This window comes from Coffea eugenioides, chromosome 5 (genome assembly GCF_003713205.1).
Source record: "Coffea eugenioides isolate CCC68of chromosome 5, Ceug_1.0, whole genome shotgun sequence".
Lineage (NCBI taxonomy): Eukaryota > Viridiplantae > Streptophyta > Magnoliopsida > Gentianales > Rubiaceae > Coffea > Coffea eugenioides.
The window spans coordinates 43,152,157-43,167,587 of NC_040039.1; the positions used below are offsets into that span (position 1 = coordinate 43,152,157).

General features: G+C 35.2%; 1 pseudogene; it reads right to left on the reverse strand.

Moving 5' to 3' along the window:
- Positions 1-359: 359 nt before the first annotated feature.
- LOC113771740 lies at positions 360-919 on the reverse strand (annotated as a pseudogene).
- Positions 920-15,431: the final 14,512 nt, after the last annotated feature.

Consider the following 15,431-nt stretch of genomic DNA (forward strand, 5'->3'; position numbering starts at 1 on the left):
AAAATTTTTTCTTGGGTACTGAATTTTCTTGTTGGGAGAAGCAAACAAATGCACCAGTGAAAATACGACACGTGGACGGCACGGTGAGGCTGACCTCTGGTTCAGATTTTTCTTTCATTCTTTATTCTTTTGCTATTTTTCCGGCCACAATTTTTCCCGACAAATTATCCATTTGACCCTTGAACTTTTAGTTTAGGTAAAATTAAGCCCCTTAACTATTTGTAGTCAATTTTTAGCCCTCAAACTTGATAAATTGGGCACCCATGACCATTTTGGCCAGTTTATCCAGTTTTACAACCGGAAAGTCAAATCACAGAATGGCAGTATGCTTTCAAGAAGAGCATTTTTGTCTGCATATTCTAAACAAAAAGGAAACAATTGCTACCGAAATTCTTATTGTCCTTGTAGTTGGAAGCCTCGTCGCTTCCCAGCAGCACCAATTGCTACGCTTGGAACACGGCGCGCAAGGAGCTAGTGTTCTTGTTAGGCTGGTAGAAGAGATCTAGTTTCGCGTTCTTAAGCCTCTGGCCTTGGTAGAATGCACTGGCCTCGATCCTATCGTAGTAAATCCCGATCCTCTTGTTGAGGTTCCGGACGGTCATGTTGAAGGCCAGGTCATAATAGAGGTTTGTTGATGTTGGACAGGTCGAACTGAGTCAACTCGACGTCGGTGGCGTAGAACTTTTACCTTGTTGGCGCGGAAGATCAACCACAAAACCAAAACGATTATGCCCAACACGACGACGATGGTGCAAAGGATTTGGAAGATGTAGCTGAGGATGCAGTTGTAGAGGAAGCCGCACCAACAGCTGAAGGGGTTGCAACTATTGCCGCCGCCACAGCGTCCTGGGCGATGGTAATGCTTTGGTGGTGGAATGGATAGGCCATAATAGGCTCCGTTCAATTGTGGCTTAGGCATGGTCTGCTGATTCAGACTATTTAGAGAGACGAAGAGAGAGAGAGAGAGAAAGAGAGAGTGTGAGAGAGAGAGAGAGAGAGAAGAAAAAACAATTTTGGGAAGATGTAAAAAGCGATAAAAAGGTTGGGGTTTATGGATGAAAATAAAATATCGTAGGATAGAAGGAGAAAATTTTGTTCCCTTTTTGCTTAGAAGATGCGGACAAAAATGTCCTTCTTGAAAACATGCCGCGATTCGTATAATTTGGCTTTCCGATTGCAAAATCGGATAAACTAGCCAAAAGGGTCACGGGCGCCCAATTTATCAAGTTTGAGGGCTAAAAGTTGATTACAAATAGTTAAGGGGCTTAATTTTATATAAACTAAAAGTTTAAGGATCAAATGAATAATTTACCTTTTTTTAAGACTTTTTAGTTTTTTATCCTGTATTATTGCTTTCCTGCCTCTTTGGGGGTAGGGTATTACTTTCCTTTCTTCTGGTCAATTTGATGGTTCAGTTTTGTGTTGGTTGCCTGTCAACTCCAGTTGAGTCTAACTCATGTGAAAAGAAAGTTTATTGAAGCATTTTCTTTTTTGGCTTTTTTGTTTCAATGAAAGTTAAATTACGTGTTACTTTATACTTCCTATTGAAAGTGTTCTACTTTCCTTTCTTGATTATTTCAAAATATTTGTCATATTAGACATTTCTAATTATTTTATATTTTGAAATTTCTCTTACACTCTTCATTAATGATGTATAAAGACAAATATAATGGAATTACTTTTTACTTCTTACTTTGACAAACACATGATTAAGAACAAAAGTGAAATAAAAGGAAAAACTTTTTGGTGAAATGTATTGTGCATAAAAAGCGCATATCTACAAACATGACTAAATATGTGGGACTAAGGGAATAATACATTAAAACTCTATTACTCTAACGGAGTTACAGTCAAAATTAAGTTACATCACATTATGCTATTGGTAATCTTGTTTCAATTCTTATAAGATGATTTACATATTGCTAGTACCTGAGTCTATAAAAGTATTTTTGTACTACCATGACCGAAAATCAATCGTGGACTATTAAATTCATTATCCGTAATTTATAAGGACTAATCTTTATATACTTTCACATATTGACAGTGTGCATAATTTAGAAGGACTAATCTTTATTTACTTTCACATATTGACAGAGTGCATTTGATAAAACTGAAATCTGAAAATTGAAATATGAAATCTGAAAGCTAAATCCATTAAGTTGTTGAATTGTTAAGTACTAAATATAATACATTTGAGTGTATATCATATTTAGTGATAAGTGAATAGTTTATCACTTAATTTTGGAAATAAGTTTTCCCTATAAAATTCAGTTTCACGTAATTAATTTAGATGCTCAATTTTTGAGTTATTACTTAATTTTGGAAGTAAGTTTTGTCTAGAAAATTCAGTGTCACTTAATTAATTCAGATGTTCAATTTTTTATTACCAAACAGGTCTAAACATATTAAGATTTGAATCTATTAAATTAAAATGCTGAATTGAGTTATCAAACATGTCTAAATCTAAATGCATGATATAAAATTTTAATTTGAGTGTGAACTCTAAGCATTCAAACTCATTAATGCATACACTATCAATAAAAGAAAGATTAATCTGATTTATAAATACAAATATAACTCAATTTTCATGAATTTTATAATTTTTCAGTACATCAAAGAGTAATTGAAGATTAAGTGCTGCAAATAACATACATGAGAGTTGTCTTTGATGAAGGAATGATTACACATAGTATAGAAAATAGTATATAGAAAATGAAGGTCAATCTGTTAGAGCTGTGCAACTTATCAGGTATCTTCTTTTCTTTTCTTTTTTTTCCTGAGACGACAACTGTACCTAATCTATCTTACACTAAGGGGGAGGGACGGACCTAAGGAGGCTCAGGGATAATCCGGAGAGGACTGAACTATCACCAGACCAGACAGATGCACAGCACACCCGCCTGGATTTTTTTAAAGCAAACCACTTAAATGTGGCATTTTGGGTGGGAGGCAAGGTTTAACCAAACCTTAATGGCTAGGTGGTGGGCATTAGCCCAAAGGCTGGTGACTAACTTATCAAGTATCTTCTGCCATATATTTGTGAAAATCTCGAATACCAGTACCTAACTTCCTTTTTTTTTTTTGGCGGTATGAAACAATTAGTGTTAATTTGTCAATAAAACCAATTATTTATACAGTTAGCAAATGTCCCTGGTCTAATTCTTGGACAAAACTACCATGCTACAGCTCTGTTTAGAATTGTGTTTTGCAAAAGCTATCCACCTGCCCCAAAATTGAGCTTGATAGTAAGCCAGTCATCTCGGAAACGATTATATTGAAAAACAGTCTCGTTTACAGTATTAAAAACAGCCTGGCCCCTTAAGAATCTTTTCTACAAACGAACTAAATCGTAGCAGATTTAGACAAAGTAATTACATTGTGAGTTGGTTCTCTATACCCCTATTTGGGTGTTTAAGTTGGCAAATCTGGCTACGGGTTTGGCAATGAAAGCGGCTTTATAACTACATTCTGCGAGCCAACCGAGTAGAATCAAGTAGAGCTTGACACCTTTTACTAGGTTCGAACTCGAATCTGTACTAGATCGAGCTCTCAACATAAAATTCAAGCTCGAAAATCAATTCGAATCTAATTAAACTCGAGTTCAAATGTAGTCAATCTCAAATAAAATTTTAAAAAATAAAATTTTTTAAAAGTAAATCACATAAACATATTACTCTAATAAATAATCGAGACACAGGGGGATGCTTATGTAATTTTACTATTAATAAAAAAATTTATTAAAGGTATAAATGATTCAACTGACTTGACAAATATACGAATCGAATATATTTATACTCAAACTCAACTCAACACTTTGTTGAGACGGCTCAAACTTGATTCGACATCGATCAACAACTGGCTTTGACCTAGGGAGCTAGCTCGTAGTTTGCAAATCCTTGTTTACACACAATTAGCCAAATCATCACATTTTGGAAAACACATTGGCCAACTAGGTGCTCAATGATTCAACATTCTCTTATAACAAGAAGCAAGAGTATGTAAGTTGATATGATTTTCTCTCGAGCCCAATTTTGGAAAACTATGCAGCTACTAATATCCGAAGTGCTTGATCCAGTCTCCTTCAGACTAACGTTCAATCAAAGTTTAGAGTGATGTGGATAGGATTAAATGCTCCCCTACTTTAGTCAATCATTTTTAATTATGGCAATCATGTGAACATAGTTGGAAAGGATAAGAACAGGAGTAGGATTTGAAGTATTCCTCGTGACACAGCCTCCCCTTCTACTTATCTCCATTTAGTACAAATGCAAACTACTGCAACTTGTAAAGCTACCTTTCCAAAATCTGCCACATTTATCTGTTCGATCTTATCCACAGATATAGTGAAAGAGGACTATTAAGCTATTACAGAATAAGCTAATTATGAATTAATGGTCACACGGTCTTATGCCAGCTGCTCCAATGCCTATGGAACGAACGTGCGAACTCTGTTTAATCAGTCCATGATAATTTTTGATTAATACTTTTAATTAGCATGATACCCTACATTAGTAACAAGAAACCTTCACTTTGAATAAAGATGCCATCAGTTTAACTATATTATATGAATCCCTTGAAAAAGTCTTCGCCAGAAGATTAGCTATCAAGCAAAAACTAAGGAACCATGTTTAGTTACCTGTCCGATTATAGTGCAAAATGTGGCAAGAGTAAAATGATAATGTCTTAATTGATGCTTTTTTCTCTGCTATAAATTTGATGCCATTACCAATTCATTCACATTGAAACCAAATATCAGTTGTCTTTACATTTCTTTGTATCACTCCCCCCTGCTACCACCTCCCCAATGTTCAGGAACATTAGAGTCCAGCTTCTAACTAATTTCCAAGAGACAAAGGAGATCAAAGGCAAGTTCCCAAATTGTGATCCAAATATCAGAGCAGTAGCTAATGGTCTCTACACTGATCAACCTTCTGAACATGAAGGGAGATCAGTAGTGGCTAAGGAACCAAGATTCCATATGAAGGCTGCTGAAGATGGTGATATAAACAAGCACAAGAAGGCTGAGGCATCACTGCGAACTGTAATGTATCTCAGTTGTTGGGGTCCTAACTAAATCATGTTCTGATCTAACTGCTTGTTATGAGCTGTTGCAACTCTGCATAAGGTGTATGAAACAACTAATATGCATATGTAAATCTTTCTTAATTTATGGCAAAAATTTAGTTTTTACCAAGTTAAGTTATGAGGCAGAATTTTTGAGACTGATCTTCAATCTAACACAGGAATAAGAGTAAAGAAACAAAAGCAGTGATCAACTTTGAGCAAGTTTTAGTAGTGAACCCTTTGACTTAATCCATAGCCAACATGGAACTTCAGTTCAGATATGAAACATGAAATAGCTAGAGATCATAAAGATGAAGTTAATCATCTTATACAACTTTCTCTTCAGATCAACAGAGACTTTTTCCAAGTAAAAACATCCATAAATATGAACTGCATACATAAGAGGACCATAGCCCAACTCTCCTCTTCAATATTCAGGTGTAGTTGCTGAGTCCATGAAAGTAGTCCTCAATCACATGGTGGTTTCATACTTCACAGACCACTGAGTTAGATTTTGTGCTCCTCAAAATCCTTTGCAAAATCGATGAAAGAATGAAGCATGTTATTATTATTTAATCCATATTCCAATTTATTGGAAGTTATCCAACGAAGAAGAGAAGCAGAATTAAGGAGTTTAGACAATGAAAATGAGTGACAATGAGCACTTTATCTGAAAAGTTGAGAGGACAAACTAATCTGTTTACCACTGTACTGGTTACTAGGTACGACACAATTACTGAAGAGAGTTTGAGATATCAATCCTCAGGAATCAGGATGTACAACCTTCATCTCAACAAGTTGATAATGATGATTCATTCAAAGAAGGGGGGGAAAAAGAATCAAAAAACGGGCAATTACAGCAAAGATAATGTAAGGGCTACAGAAGTAAAAGCAATTAATAGAAACTTCACAAATTTGGTATCCGATACCATCTATAGAAATTGGATTGCTCAACATGTTCTTGACAAATTTTTGCCTATATCATCATCAAATTTTGGACATTTGCTAATAAAAAAGAAAACCTTAACCATAGTGAAATGTAAACATTAAACAATAAAAAGAAAAAAAAAGAAAAAAGTTCAAATACTCAGTACTCACCATCCTAAATAGAAGTTTTATGTGGCTAATTAGGACCCCAGCAAATGAGGTGCATAACATTCTCAGCCTTCTCTGCTTCCCTCATCTTTTTCTGATGACCCTTCTTCACTGACTCCATCTCAGAAGAAGCAGAAGCTCTTGTCACGTAAATTGAGTTGTCAGTAGCATCAGAAAGTTGTCTTGAACTATTTGGAGGCTTAATTGATGGCCCTTTACGATTCTGCTCTTTCAGTCCTTGAATTGCTCGAAAGCAAACTCTACTCATATGCCGTAAGCTCATCTCTGTCATGGGATTGATCAGTTGACCATGCAGCTCTGCACGTCAGATTGTGCCACTCTAGGTCTTTTGTTTCTCCAATTTCTTTTTTTCTTTTTTGGGTTTTTTTTCCCCATATTTTTTTTTAGTTTCTAGAGTACATTAGTAGGGTTGCAACCGACTTACTAGTTGTCTTGTTGAGGAAACAAACTAAAATGTAGAGTAATTGTCCTATTTATTTGTATGTTTGGAAAGCTTCAAGAATATCAAAATGAACACCTTATACAATAGTACAAATAGGGATATGGAAAATCTTTCTTAAAACTTGAAGGAGGGTTGTTGTAATTATTGGAAAACAAGTGAGAATAAATCAAAATATTGGAAAGTTGTACATGTTTATCACAGCGTACAAGTTTTAAAGCATGAAGTACATGCTTTGAATTCAATAGTATGTGAAGTCCCGTTTGGGCCTACTAACCCATGGATAAACTCCACCTTTGGGACATTAAAGCCCAATCTTGCAAAGCCATAGTGGATCATTGGCCAGATTGAAATTCGATAACACTTGCCCAAGTCTATCTTTGGACAATTCTTTGTGATTATTCACAGATGAAGCCCGCTGCACTATTTGGGGAATGGGCTTGAGAAATTCGATGATGGACTTAACTACCCTGTACACTTTTTCTGAATTACTTGCTTTAAAAATTTATTTTTTATGAACAAGAAGAAGAGAGTTTTTTTTTTTTTTTTTTTTTAACTCTCCTGTCTCTTCCCCCTCCCAGTTGCTAGGCACAGGATTTCTGGCAGCAGGGAAGATTCTGAGAAGAAGAGAATAATAGTGTAATACTTCACTTCAACAAAATTTGAAAAGTTGAAGAATTTCATATTGAAATTTTCATCACTAAGAGTACTTAAATCAAATTATGCAGCTCATGAAAAAAGATCCTAAGATAATTCTTGAAATCCTATCTCAGGATCCTGCTTACAGTTTGATTAAACCAAAAGGTCTGAAACTACCACAGAGAGAAAATCATTAACAGAAATTAAAGTGACCCCACAAAAATTCATATTGACACAAGAAAGTACAATTGAAAAACTAGTGATAATATTTTCCACCATGAAGATAACAGTAAGTTGAACAAAGGGAAAATGATGCACTTTCCCCACTATTTACCTTAACTATTCTTCTAGTTTATCTACAACTAAACTCTTTTCAAGTGATCTAAGCAATTTCCAATCTCCATCTTACATAGAAGCATAATTACCAAAGGTGCAAAAGAAAAAAAAAAGGGTAAATTAAGCCTATATGCAAAATTCATAGATTTTAGCAGTAATATGTATGCTTGTGAGCTACTTGGGACCTCAGAAGATGAGGTGCATGACATTCTCAGCCTTCTGTGCTTCTCTAAGCTTTCGTCGCTGTTGATCATTGATCAAACCATCAATTTTCTTTAAAGGCTCTCTATCACCTGCCTGAGTCCATCTTCTCTGTTTTGTGATGTTGCCGGACTCCGACCTCAACTCCACCGGAGAAGCCTTGGCTCCGGCCATCATCATGGCTCTGGAGTTATGCTCTTTCATCCCTTTTAGTGTTGCAAGACAAATCCTATTCATATACCTCAAGCTCATAGCAAAGGTATCTTTATATACTGATTCTATTGTTCTTCTTTAATTTTCTTGCATGAAGGACTTACAGAGAGAGTGAGACATTCTTTTTGATCCGAGTTTTACGACAACGGATTGGTCGAAAGACAAGGAGGATTTAATGACTGAATTAGTGGGAGACATTTGTCTTGGCACTAAGCCAATCGGCTTAAAGTGGAATGAGCATTGGTTTGAAGCATATGGTTTTTGTTGGCTTACAAATGGTTTATTTGAAAACCATGGGGTTATGATCACATACGCTTTTCACTTGAGTCACTACTGTTCATGAAAAGATTGAACTAATGTTGATCAAATTGTACAAACAGCCTAAACGAAATTGGTTCTACTAAGATCCAATTTGATCTTAGAATTAGTTGTGCTTGAATTTGTTCTAGGGTTAATATGTACTTGGCCAATATTCTTGATAATAATTAATGTGATAGTTACTCTTTTACTTTATCATATATTCCAAAGGTGATAAAATTCTTCTTTACACGTTGAACCAAAAAGTTAAATAAGGAGTCATAGTCGAGGGCCATGATTTGATCACATCTTCATATTTTGAAGATGAGAATAACCTGCACACACACTCATAACTCATAAGTGTGTATAATTAATTCTAACCATAAAAAACACTCAAAAATCAACACTTTCCACTTAAGCAATTGCACCAAACATTTGATAGGTATGCTTGTTCCTGCCGCCGCTTTCCTACACAATCAACACTATAATATGAAACTGCGTACTAGATTTGCTGTAAACCGAGTGCTACCTCAGGGACAATGTACAAAACCAGCTGCGCAAGATATGGGAGTCTTTGGACCTACTATTTTGTTCTTTTCTGCTTAAAATTTCAGTTCAAAATAGTTATGCCCTTCACTAGTCAAATATATATGTATATATATATAATGTTCAATTCCAGTTTTGGTAGGTTATTGAATTGATTATTCTAACCTAATGCCAAGAGGAGAATTTATCTTTTCGCCATGTGTACATCTTTAATGTTTGTGTCTTTCACTTTTTTATTGTTTTTGTGTTTTTTTGGTAACAGTTAATTTCCTTCCTTTTTCACTTTCTTATTTATAGCAACTTTCAGTCAACTTATTGGTTTCCGCATTATATACATTCCTATTAATTATGTCTTACTAAATATTTTTAACAATCAACTTATATTTAATTGTGTTGTAGAATGCAAAATGACCTGTGCAAATACACAAGAAAAAAACTAGTTTCACAAATAATTTGCTGTGAAACTAATATTGGCGCCGTGGAATTATCACTGGCCATGACAGTGTGTGATTTTATGCCACATGCAAGTCCACATTTCCTCGGACGTATGCTTCTTACCTTGATTAGATATCATGACCTTGCAAATTGAGCTACACTTTGAGATCTTTTCATCGATCAGCATGCAAAGAATAAATTGATATCTTTGTCTTTGTACCCCCAGAAAAAAAAAATTTCCTTGAGATCTTTGTCATTGGTTTCTAGGTGTTGTAGAATAGTGCTACTGAGACTGCGAAGCTGTCCGAGGAATCACTCAGGAAAGTCTTATACTTGAGCTGTTGGGGTCCCAATTACCAACTTAGTTTTGCTGATTTACTCCAGCTCGAGTTTTTTTTTCCACAACTTTTACTGCTACTTTTTTGCCGATCTAAGGGGGCAGGGAAGTTCTACGGAGGACCATGACCTTCACTGGACAACAGTCTTCTAGCAGACTGCTATTGATTTTGTGCACTCTTTTTCCTGTTCTCAACGAGAAAGTCCATCGGAGAACTCTATGAAAAATCCCTTGCTTTTAGGGCAGTGCACTTGTCTGCTTGGACGTCATGAAAACCAACAAAATTATGCTCTCAATTTTCAAGTCGTGTAACGAAGTATCGAGCAATTGGGCATATTTTGTATTGAACAATATTTTAAACTGTCAAAATGGTTGTGGAGTTTAATAACTCTAGTGCTACACATTAATTGACTAAAGCAATCTTGCTTCATTTCACTCGTATGGGTGCAGAAATTCAATTTGACATTAATCTGGATGAAATTATATGACCAGACTAGTAGTATAAGGTACAAAAGATTGTCATGAAGAACTGGGCAAAGAAATATTCAAACATATGAAAGGGAAAAAAAAAAAAAAGCCTTAAGCCTCTATTTGGGTGTAGGTCAAGAGATCAAATGTCTTGGCCTACATTCTAAATCCAAGATTTTTCAAAAAAATTTTGCCAGCGCGTGTGTATCTATCCGTTTAGACCGGTGGTGGTTTAGTTCTCCTGGGTTCCCCCATTTTCCTTTGAGTCACCTCTCTCTCTAGTATAGAATAGGAGTAGGTATAGATTATAATCTATCGTATCCGGCAAAGAAAAAAGAAAGGGGAAAAAAAGTGTTGATATATGCTCGGATTCGTCTAATCATCTATGTACAAACTATAACACGTGATTGAATGCATTTAAGTTGAAAGTCTATACAATTAGTTCATTAAAATCATGTGTAGGCATACAAAATATATAAATATACTTTCTCCCTGTTAGTTTTTTTTTTTTCTTTTTTGGTCCAATTGGCCCCATACTTGGACCCTATCCAAACAAGACAAATAGCCAACAGGTTCTTCACCATTTGCAGTATTATTGCATCCCCTTGTCTGGGTACAATGGATCTATGACTATGAGAAGCCATACCAAAACCTTATCTTCACTGTCTTATCATGGTTAATATGGCCTTTCATGAACTAATGTTCAAATACAGGGCAAAATAGTCTATAGAAGTTTAAGACACAGCCCCCTCAGCCCCAGGTTTTTGCTAGCTGCTAAAACATTATCCATCAGTCCATGCTCTTCAATCTTCACATGAAAGGATTTATATAAATACATGACTCAGCATTACAGCATTCCAACATCTTCAGAACCATATTTGAACTTGTCTTCTCAGAAGTCTCACTTCTTGAAGAGAACTTATCTTATATTGTATTTTCAGCAAAAATCTCGAAAGTATCCTCTGAAGTTCAGCACTTTGATATTAGATCAACAAGAAAATGAGTTCAACAAGCAGGGCTTGGATAGCAGCACTGGGTGTGGGAGCAGTCCAGGCAATGAGATATCAGGGATTGTTCAGGTGGAATCACACCATAAGGTCAATCCACCAGCATGCCAAGAACAACCTCAGGTCCTTGTCTCAGTCCAAGCAGCTTTCTTCTTCTGCATTTGCCTCATCAAGGAATAAAGCTGAAGATCAAGAAAAACTAAAGGAGGCTGAAGATTCATTGAGGAAAGTCATGTACTTGAGCTGCTGGGGACCAAATTGATTGAGCCCTCCGAAAGTAGTACTAGTTTGTAGCTGTTAGATATAGGAGGTGATGTAAAGTTGAAGATTTTGGTAATATCCTGGCTTAAAGAATTGTAAATTCTAATATTTAAGGCCTGTTATGCCAAATGAATTGGAATAGAAAATTCATGTCTTTTTTCAAATATAATCTCTGTTAATTTTTCTCAACTAAATATATTGCATTAGCCATTGGAATCTTGCGGAACGCAGAGTGGGAGAACTAACAAAGTTGACCAATCGAGGCAGCCATACTTCCAAAATTCATTTATTTTCCTTTTCAAGAAATGCTTATTTTATACATGTCCATAAAATAATAACAAATATAGTCCTTTTCACCAAAATTTTCTCAAAAATATAATTAAGCTCCAAAAGCGAACCCCTACTCCAAATGAATTTTTCCGATGTTCTTTTTTTTTTTTTTGTTGAAAGAATTGCTATGTTGTTGAAAGAATTAAGCTCCAAAAGAGAACCCCTATCTCAGTGTTTGGGTACCTATGACAACTAACAAGTTACAAAACCATGTGCTAATGTGTTTATTTTTATTTGTTAGGTATCATAACATACTTAAAGAAGCACTCAAGACTATTTCTTGTACATGGAAGTCTATGGTGGCAATTCTCTTAAAATTGACCCAACATAACCACACAGATGCTGCTCTGTTGTTGAGCGTTCTTTCTCCATTTTAGATTTTTCCCTTCAGTTTTTAAACATTTTTCTACCCAACCCACCCTCCCCCCCCCCCCCAAATAGTCTGTGGATTCGGAGTTTCTGCACTCACCAATATCAATTACAGTACACAATGTAGACACTATCACAATAAATATAGGCACTAACATATTAAATATAGATACCAAGGGTGCGTTTGATAAAACTGAAATCTAAAACGAATCCATTAAGTTATTGAATTGTTAAGTATTAAATATAATACATTTGAGTCTATATCACATTTAGTGATAAGTAAATAACTTATTATTTAATTTTTGGGGCAAGTTTTGCCTAGAAGATTCAGTACAACTTAATTAATTCAGATGTTTAATTTTTAGTTATCAAACGCGTCTGAACATATTAAGATCTGAATTTATTAAGTTTAAGTGCTGAATTGGGTTATCAAACAAGGCCTAAGTTAGTAACAAGCAAAATCATAAAAAATTTTAGTGTTGATTGAAATTTGTGTTGCAAAATTAATCCCACGTCCAAATTCAAATTAAACCAATATGGGCTAGGAATAGCATGGTGCTATTGATTAACAATTGTAGAAGTCCAATTTCCTAATTGTAGCATAGATGTCCACCTTAGACTTCTCCCTCCTGACTGTAAATAGAATAGAATTCTCGTCCCAGAGAAAATCATAAACGTACACTGGATATATACTTTGCTAACCAAGTATGAATAAAATATACATAAAAATGAAGTTGCATTCAAATGAAATTAGTCTTCTACACACGTGACATGGGTGCGAATAATCAGTATTCTAATAATTTATTACCCTCTCAATGCTAAGTGAAGAAGAAGATAGCATTGGATCACCAAAAAAAAAAAAATTACAATTTCTTCTTTTCTTTGCATTGTTTGGTAAAATAGGGAAATAAATAATTCAAAAATAGCCCACTTTACATGTGGATTACCACACCCTCCAAAGCCAGTGGAAAATGCCACAGCCCACCATAAAAAAATCCCTGGTTTTTGGTTTGCAACAATGCATTTACACAAACACACAGAAACTCTAGAGATGACAGAATATAAATATGACTTAACATCACAACATCTTCTGCATCAAGCACTCCTGAAAAATCAATCTGAAAACATCTCTAGTACTCTTAAACACTTCATCATCAACAAGGAATTAATCTTTCAGTTCTGCTACATTCTTGCTGAAGATGAGTTCAACAAGCAGGGAATGGATAGCAGCAGTAAGTGTAGGAGCAGTGCAGGCAATGAAAGATCAGGGATTGAGTAGGTGGAACCACACAATGAGATCAATGCACCAGCTTGCCAAGAACAACCTCAGGTCTTTGTCTCAGACCAAGCAGCTCTCTCCTGCACTGGCTTCATCAAGCAGTAAAGCTAAAGATCAAGAAAAGCTAACGAGGTCTGAAGAGTCATTAAGGAAAGTCATGTACCTGAGCTGCTGGGGACCATATTGATCGAGCCCCACCACTAAAACTACTAGCCAGTTTGTAATTTTTAGATACATGGGGTGATGTAAAACTGGAAATTTTGGTAATTTCCTAGCTACAAAATTGTAAATTTAAAATTTGAGGCCCTTTTTTGCAATGAATTTGAATAGAAAATTCACTTCTTTGTGAAATTACGGGTTCTGTTATAATTCCTTAACTAAATTAATCGCATCAGCATCTCACGGAGTGGCAAAACTGCTTCATTTTCCTTTTCAAGAAATGCGTAATTTCATAAATATCCTTCAAGTAATAAGAATTATTGTCCATTTCACCAAAAATTTCTCAAATGCACGAGTAAACTCCAAAAAAGAATGTTGTTTCTTTTTTTTTCCCCCGGTTGAATCTAGAACGTTGTTGATACTTGATTGGTTAATATATAGGAGCAATCTAAACGGAAAGAAAATACTCTCATATGTAAATCCAAGACTTAGATAGACTACAGAAAGTGTTACTTCTGGCGAATACTACGTCTCCGTCCCAAAATTCTAACAAGACAAATGGCCATTGGCCAACAGCTTCTTTGTCATTCCAAGTTGCTATCGCACTGTCTGGGTACAGTGCACCTATTACAACTAACTAGTTATAAAACCGGGTGCTCATTCATTGTCAACCATGTACAGCTAGTTTTGTTATGTTCACTCCCATAGATGTGATTAACTAGCGCATTACAGGGGAAGCATTACAATGATGTATTTAGCCCAACTCGGGTAGCTCGAGTGGTTTCATTGCTCCTCTTTAGAATATGGCGACCACGGTTTAAGTCTCGAGGAGATCGTGTTCGAAAGGAATGGGCCTCTCCTTTCGGACCATAGGAGGAGGAGTAGTCGGGTCGAAAGCTCGGATACCCCCTACGTCAGAAAAAAAAAATTACAATGATGTATTTATCTGATTTGGAGGTTCGCTCTCCAACTCTTTTGCAATGGAGTATTGTGCTTCTTTTCTTTATAAAATTCAGAGCACAGTAATGCATTTATCTGAATTGGAGGTTTGCTTTCCAACTCTTATACAAATCCAGTTAGGCTCATCCTCTCTCTTATAGTGTAGCAGCAGGATTCATCGTTGTATCCAAAATTAATCTCTTTTATTCAAATTCAAATTAACCTGATATGCTCCATCGATTGCTTGCTTGGTGCTATTGATCTGATAATTGCAGGAAACAAGTCCCCTATTTTGTACAATGAAAGTGTGATAGAGACGTCAATCCTAAACTTTTCCATCCTAATTATAGACAGGATTGTAGTCATCCAAGAGAAAATCGCAAATATACATTGAATATGTTTGCTTATTGATTATGAACAAAACAAATAAAATTAAAGTTGTATTTGAATGGAATTAACCTTTTGTATATGTGACATGGGTACAAGTAATCAATAACTCCTAATGATTGATTACCCTCTCAATGCTAAGTCAAGAAGAAGATAGTTTAAATAGAGTATTATTTGAAATAATTATTATAGCATTTTTTATGATGTGCACATGAGATTAAAAAATAGTTGAAAACATTAACAATTATGGTTAAAAAATATATTTATGATGCTAACAAAATAATATTTAGGTATAATTTCAGAAACCTTCCTTGGGGTTTTTGACAATTACACATAAATACTCTCCAATATCAAAAATTACAGTGCCCTCCCCTTGATTGACATATTTGATAACAAATTAAGTCCATGTTAGAAAAAGTACTCTTAAAGTAATGAATCAGTTTTGTCAAACAATTATATTTCAAGTTTGCCCTCATTGAATCTTAAAGAAAATAAGTTAAAATTTTGGGCAAGAAAAATGGCAATAAAAAAAGGAAGAAAAATTGGCACCAAGTTCATCCGCTAAGGACATGAAATTAACATTAAACAAATCAGCATTTTGGACAGCAA